The sequence below is a fragment of the Phyllostomus hastatus genome, unplaced genomic scaffold (genome assembly GCF_019186645.2).
Source record: "Phyllostomus hastatus isolate PE091 unplaced genomic scaffold, TTU_PhHast_1.1 phas_scaffold_1066, whole genome shotgun sequence".
Lineage (NCBI taxonomy): Eukaryota > Metazoa > Chordata > Mammalia > Chiroptera > Phyllostomidae > Phyllostomus > Phyllostomus hastatus.
The window spans coordinates 20,043,176-20,051,227 of record NW_025334004.1 but is presented as its reverse complement, the minus strand read 5'-3'; the positions used below and the strand labels follow the sequence as shown (position 1 = coordinate 20,051,227).

General features: G+C 40.6%; 1 non-coding gene across 1 annotated transcript; it reads left to right on the top strand.

The window, feature by feature from the left end:
* The first annotated feature begins 5,821 nt into the window (after positions 1-5,821).
* Positions 5,822-6,035, top strand: LOC123829163. Its single transcript, XR_006787552.1, has one exon. It is a non-coding gene; the product is annotated as a small nucleolar RNA U3 (small nucleolar RNA).
* Positions 6,036-8,052: the final 2,017 nt, after the last annotated feature.

Here is an 8,052-nt window from a genome sequence, read left to right as displayed (position 1 = left end):
AAGAATAGTTATGTTCAGGAACATACATTCAAGCACTTCGTTACCTTTCCTTTAATTTCAGGGAGTCCACAATTGGAGAACACCTTTTCAAGAGAAATGGAAAGGTAATCAGTTTCCCATGACTAACAAGAATCCCAGAATTGAAAGAACATCTTGTTTGATTCCCTAGAAAGACACCCACTTATCCAAGCTCCCACGACAAGGGAGGAAACCAGAACCCCTGGTATCACAGGGTTCCTTCATATGTCTCCACTACTTCAGACAGGGCAAAGTGTTCTGAGTGGAGTGTGGCTGTTTTGAGTGTTTTCCTTGAAAGAAGGTGAGATTTGGATATCAGATCATTTTCCACAAGCAACCTGATGTGAGCTGTTGGGGTGAAGTACTGGTTACTATAAATGAAGCTCTGGGCCAAGAGCTTGCCTTCTACAGCTCAGCACTGTGAACATTTGTCACCAAACATTTGCCTGATGCCAGTTCCACTGATGAAAGAATGCTGTTGATGATCACTTGGGTTTGATTTGTTCCAAGGGGCCAAACGGCCTCACACAAAATAATGTTCTTCAACAACCAGACTGCTTCACCAATTCTAGCTGATTCCTTCTTGAAATTGTTCCACTAGCTGTAAGGATTGCGTGAATAGTGGCTGTGACTGGTTAAGTTCATCTGTTTGTTCATCCAGTTACTTATTTATTTCTCCATTCAATTGTCAATAGTCAAACATAGAAGTTGATGGTCAGCTGGGAAACTTGGGTTCAGAAACACTTGACTTTGAATTTCTGGTCTGCCATGTACTGGTAGTAAAATCTTGGTCAGTTGCATAGCCTATCTAAGCCTCCAGTCCTCATCTGCAAAACGGGAGCAGTAGTCAAAAGGTTGTGAGCATTTTTAGAAGAATATTCAAAGAGCCTAGTAGCACAGAGTACCCACTCAACCAAAGTTTACTATTACCATGTATGAGTTAGCATTCAAAAAATTTATTGAGCACTTCTACTGTGTGTCAAGATTTGTGTCATATTCTGAAATTTTAGTATGGCTAGGATATAACTCTTGCTTTTAAGAGGCTTTAAGTCTAGACCAGATGTGAATACAGGGACTTTCTGAACTGGGATGGGGAAAAAATTACATCGTTTTCACTAACCTCTAACTGGAATTTAACATTCCTTTAATTATGAGTTTATAGAATAAATCATAGAGGTATTTAAAATATATGAGGTCTATCCAGAAAAAGTACAACCATTTTCTTAATATAACAATAATGGTTTGTGGGACATTGATGTAACCTGGCAATCAAGGAGAGTGGATTGGAATGTGTATTCGTGAACAATCATGACTTCGCTGTACAGTGGGGTCAGTAGATGCTGTTGAGTGAGCATGTGTACTATGTGGCCATTGCATTCACAATGGCTGAGCAAATAGAGCAACAAATCTGCATCAGATTTTGCACTAAGCTTGAATATTCCTCCTTGGAAACTATTTGGATGATTCAGAAGGCCGCAGCCATGGGCAACTGGTGATTGGCAGCTTCATCATGACAACACACCCACTCATATATCACGTCTGGTGCAGAGTGTTTTCGGTGAAAATCAAATCACCCAGGTGACTCAGCTCCTCTACAGCCCAGATTTGACACCCTGCAACTTCTGACTTTTCCCAAAACTAAAATTATCTTTGAAAGGGAAGCAATTTCAGACCATTGATGAGATTGAGAAAAATACAGTGGGCAGCTGATGGTGACTGGAGAACTGTGTGAGATCCTAAGGTACCTACTTTGAGGGGGACTGAGGCCTCATTGTCCTATGTATAATGTTCCTTGTATCTTGCATCTTCTTCAATAAATGTCTCTACTTTTCATATTATATGGCTGGATACCTTCTGGACAGACCTTGTGTGTCACTTTGTCACTAACTGAAATCAAGGACATTTTCAAAGAATATGGTAGCTTCACAGAATTTTTGAAATTTCATTTATGCACATTATTACTTCAAAATTATAATAGTAATGAGACCCACTGCTAGATCTCAGAATTGTGTTAATAAAGAAGCACATACATAACTATATCTCAAATTTTGCTTTATATTTTGAAAACGACATATTAATTTATTTTATATCCCTATATATTTTATTTTGTGCATTTAAAGTCAGTGTTCTGAAATGAGTACATAACATATATTTACCTTGTATGAGGATGTCCATAACAGCACTATTCATTACAATGAAAAACTGAAAACAAACTACATATTCATCAGTAGAAGAATGGGTTAATCAGTAGTGGTATATCCATACAATAAAATGCTACCAGCAATAAGAGTGAATAAACAAGTTCTACATCCAGCAACATGGGTGAATCTCACAAACATAAGATTTCAAAAAAGGAACTGGACACAAAAGAGAACATACTGTATGATTGGGTTTATTGAAGTTTAAGAACAGGTTAACAAATCTATGGAGTTAGAAGTCAAGACAGTGTTTACCCTTTGGTGAGGTTGAGGCTGGGAGGGGTGTTGTGACTTTGGGCTATTTGTTGATCTGGACGTTAGCAATGTGAAGATGTTCGCTTATACAAATTCATTGAGCTAGCAGCCCTCTATAATTCGTGCACTTACAGTCATTGTACTTCATTCAGTAAAATTTTACTTTAAAAGAAGGGTCCATAGGCTTCACCAGCCTGCCAAAGGGATTCATGGCACAGAACAGATGAAGAATCTCTGGTCTAGATGGAGACACAAATTCAGAGAAATTACTATTTTACAATGTTTTATACACAGCCTGGATATTCTAGGCCATTCCTGATCTCAGTCTTCTAACCTATGACCCTTTAAGTATAACTCATACTTTTCAGATGAAGAATCCTGGGAGTTTTTTTTAATATTGAAAGTATGGTCACTGCAGCTATAGGGAAAGGATTACAAGTACTATAAAAGCACAGACAAGGGAACGATTAATTTTGCTGAGGGTGGCCAGGAAGAAATCTCAGAAGGAGGTGCTATCTGAACAGAGCCTCAAAAGATAAGTTGACTACCAACTGAAGGGCTTCCTGTCTAAGTGAGCAGCATCAGGAAAAAAAAATAGGAAGTGTGCTGTATTCATCAAGCCCTGAGTCATCTGGTGTGGTTGGATCCTGGGAAAAACAAATGCTGTTGAGAGGGGAAAAGGTGGGAGATAAGTGAAAGGTGGTTTATCATGCCGGGGAAGCAAACAATGCTGTTTGTTTTTATCTTTTATTGAAGGAGTATGCATAGAGAAGAGTGCCCAAAACATTGGTGTAGAACTTGATGAATTTGCACAAACTAAACACCCCTATTTTACTAGCACACAGCTCAAGAAGAACGACAGTAACTGTGGCCCAGAAGCCCCTTTCACAGTCCCTACCAATCAGCACTGTTCCCCATCCCTGCCAGGAACTGCTATTCTGACTTGTTTTTCTTCTTCTTCCTCCTCCTCCCGTTCTCCTCCTCCTCCTCCTCCTTCTTCCCTTTTAGCCATTTTATTGAGGTCTGATTGCCATGGAAAAAGCTATACCTATTTAATGTATACAGCTTCATGAGTTTGGGGATAAAAATACCTCATGAATCCATCACCTCCATTCAGGCCATAAACATACCCATCACCTCCCAAAGTTTCCTCCTGTCTCTTTTGTGACAATTCTCTCTTTTTTTCCTGATAAGAAAATTTAACATAAGACATACCCTCTGGGCAAATTTTAAGTATACAACCCAGTATTGTTAGCTACAGGAGCTATGCTGTACAGGGAGATCTGGAAATTATTTATCTCATAGAACTGAAACATTGTCCCCTTTGACTCTCACCTCCCCATGTCCTCCCTCCGCATGACAACCACCATTGTGCTCTGTGCTTCAAGGAGTTCGACTGTTTTCGCTTCCACATACACGTGAGGTCAGGCAGTGTTTGTCTTTCTGTGTCTGGCTTATTTCGTTTAGCATAATGTTCTCCAGAACCGTCCATGTCATCACAAATGGTGGGATTTCCTCCTTTTTTTTAGGCCTGGAAAATATTCATATATACACCACACACCACATTTTCTTATCCATTCATCTGCTGATGGGCATTTAGGTTGTTTCCATACCTTGGTGATTGAGAAGAATGTTAAAATGAACACGGGAGTGCAGTTACTCTTCAAGAGTCTGATTTCAATTCTTTTGGATAAATACCAGAAGTGGAATTGCTGGATCATATGGTAGTCCTATTTTTAACTTTTTGAGGAACTGCCATGCTGTTTTTCACAGTAGCTGCACCAATTTACATTCCCATCAACAGTATATCAGGGTTCCCTTTTCTCTACATCCTTGCCAACTTAAAAAAAATTATAGCCATCCTAGCAGGTGTGAGGTGATGTCTCATTGTGGTTTTGATTTGTGTTTCCTTGGTTGTTAGTGATGTTGAACACCTTTCAATGTACCTGTTTGTTAACCACTATAGTGACTTCTAACACCATAGAATGGTTTTGCTGGGTTTTGTGCTTTATTTAACACATGCACTCTCTTGTGTCTGGCTCTCTCACTCATGTTGGTAAGTGAAACATAATGTCATTGCGTGTAGTTGCGCATCGCTGCCACCTAAATTTTAAGCAGGGGAATGGTATGGCTGACCTCTGTGTTAGCAAAATCACTCTAACAGCTTCAAGGAGGGAGCGGGGCATGGAAAGACAAGAAATCCCAAGCAGGGAGCTCGAGCAATAACGTCAATGAGAAATGCCGAGGGCCTGACCCAGAGCCCAGGCAATGGGAGTGAAGAAGAGGCGGACAGATCAGAGAGTCACCCTGAGCCCTGGAGAAGCAATTCAAAACACATGCTCCATTTACAGTGTCCTTCAAACACGGAGGAGAGCACTTCACTGAGTGCTCGGAACCAGGGCAACATTAATTGATCACAGCATTAGTTTGGGTGCTTGCCAAGATTTAAACGAAACAAGCACACATCCCTCTAAGAGTCTATTGTCATAGATGACAGAAATGAGACGGACCACAACCCAACACAGTGTGGACTCAGGAAGGGTGTCCCCTGAGACTAAGGACCTTAAGTCGTTACTGGAACAGTTATACAGTTCAGTTATTTTTCTTAAATATTCTTGAGTTTCAACATAAAAATGAGAACACAAAATCAGGATTGAAGAGAAAACAGGAGGAGGGAGGAGTTGTAGCAGAACGTTGGGAGGGATGAGGCTGCTAGGGCACACAGATGGGGAGACAGTGGGTGAAGCAGGAAGTGAGGGCCCGTCCACCGCCTCGCTTAATCTCGTGCTGCTCAGACCCAGGTGTGCACGCCCTGGGCACAGGTCAAGAAGTCCCTGAGTCACCTGATAAATACGGTACCTCTTTCTGGAGCGTTTATTTTACCCTAGGGTTGAGGAGAAGGGTGCCATATATATGGAAGCAAACAATATGTTGTGCACCAGAATACAAATTTTATGTGAAGTTTTAAGATAAACCATGAGCCTTCAAGTAATTTTCTAGCCAAATGCTCTGTCCTTCATCCCCAGTGCCTGCCTCCCTTGCCATTAAGCGGAATTCAGAGCAAATGTTTTGAGAAGCCTCACTTCTATTAGTCCTGACTCTCTGCTCCACGCTATGATGCTGGGACCTCCACGTGAATGGATGTGCTACTCATTCAACAACATTCTTCCTTCATTTACTCATTCATTCAGTAACATTAAGTCAAGGCTCTAGGACCTGAGAGATGTTTTTCTCCTATATAATATAATAAACTACAAAAAAAGACGATATCTTTAAAAAAAATCAGAGCTCCCTGAGCATTTGTCAAACCTTGCACATGTTAGATGTTCTTTAAATATTTGTTGACTTGAAAGACGATACTTTCAGGGATCATTTCTATAGTTTGTTACTGGAGAAGTTTCTCTGAATGTGCAGAGCACCCGAAACCACGAGGGAGAGGCGCAGTGTTCTCTCCTGAGTGTGAAGCTGGCTTTTGGTGTTGCTTTTGCAGCTGCCAATAGCCATTGATGATCGTTCTTCTCTTCCTTTGGAAGAGTAAGGGGGAGAGAATGCAGTCTGAGTGGAAAAAAAATTATGTGTTGACTTGAAATGAAATGGCATCTTTGCAAAAACCCAAAGAGGAATCAGAAGAGAGAAAATGGAGGAGAGAAATGGATGATGAGTGTATGTGAGCTAACTCCTAAATTTAGTCATCCATGAACAACTCTGAGATAGACTTCACATCTGTTTTATAGCCAAGGGAATGGAGAATGAATAAAGTAAGTTATTTGAAGTAACACCATTAGTAAGTGAGAAAGCACAGATTTAATCCCAGCTTTCTCAGATACTCAGGTTCATGGAAATATCTGTGGAAATATAAAATGCATATACCCTTTGACCCAATAATTTTGCTAGGAATTTATCTTTGTGATATTGTAATTTATAATAAGAAATATATATGTTAGTCTTCATCAGTATCTGGCATGCAGCTCCTGAAACTCTTGGAATTTTCTAAATAATGATGATGATGATGATGATGATGATGATGAAGAGAGAGATGCCTTATTAGTTATCTTTCATTAGGGTGGGGGCTGGTTGCCAGTGTAGCCAACCATGTGATCAGAGAACTGGAACTTTTGGTCACACCTCCCAACTTCTGAGGGGTTATAGATTGATTTCAACCTCCAATGGCCAATGAACTAACCAATCATGTCTATGTAATGAAGCCTTCATAAAAAAAGTAAAAGTTAGGGTTCGGAGCGCTTCTGCACTGATGAACACGTGGAGATTTGGGGAGAGTGGCACCCGAAAACTCTGTGTCCTTTCCCTATTCATGTCTCTGCATCCCTTCCATAAGGCTGTTCCTGAGTTATATCCTTCTATAATGAATAGGTACCTAGTAAGTGAAATATTTCTCTGACTTCTGTAAGCTGGTCTAGCCAATTAATTCAACCCAGCCAGGAAGCTGGAACCTCCAGTCTGGAGCTGGTCTGCCACAAGCACAGGTGGTAACCTGGAATTGCGGTGACATCTAAAGTGGTAGAAGGTCTTGCAGGACTGAGCCTTTAACCTGTGGGATCTGATGTTATCTCCAGCTGGACAGTGTCAGAATTGAGTTCAATTGTAGCACGCCCAGCTGTTGTCAGAGAATTGCTTGGCGGTGTGGGAAAACCACACCCACATTTGTAAATTGGATGCAGAACTGTTAATCTTGTAGATATACTCAAATAAGCGCTCAAGTTACACACACGAGAATGTTCATGTCAGTGCTGGTTACAACAGCACTAAACTGGAAATAAAATAAATATTTTTTGTTGGTGAATTGGTTAACTTAAGGAACACTCATAATAGGAAGAGCCATACCTATATGTTGATATGGAAAACTGTTCAGATATACTATTACTTGAAGAACAGGTTGTAAAACAGCATGTACTTTATTACATTTTATCTTTTTTAAAAACAAATGCATAAATCATAGATGCACTCATGCATAGGCACCACAAATTCTGGAGGACCTTGTACCCAACTCTAACAGAGATTACCTCTGCGGGGGATGCTCAGAGGTCTGCTCAGGTGGGGATGAAGAGAGAAGTCTCTTTATTTTCACTTTACTTCCCTTTGAATTACATGAAAGTAAAATTTTAAACATGACTATCCGTTACTTTTATAATAAAAGGAAACAAGTTATAAAATTAATTAAAAAGAAAGCCTGAGCACCTTTTAAAATATACCATGAGGCATGGAGTAAGTAAAAGCCTCAAGAGGTGGGGAAACTGGAGGAAGAGAGTTGAATGAAAGCAGAAGGAGCCCAGAGGCAAGAAAATCAAGGAAAAAGGAAATAGTGGTGTTAGTGAAGCTCATGCCAAGGCTTTTATCTATTGGCTTAAACAAAAAAATCTACCGTCTCCCAGTTCTGGGGTCTGGAAATCCAAGGTCAAGTTTTCGGCAGTGGTAGTTCCTTTCCAGGGCCATTAGGGAGCACCTGTTCTATGCCTCGCCCCTGGCTTCTGGTGGTTTGCTGGCTGTCACTGGTGCTTCCTGGTGTAGATCTCTGCCTTCATGTGCATGTGGAATTCTCCCCGAGTGTGTGCGTCTGTGCCCC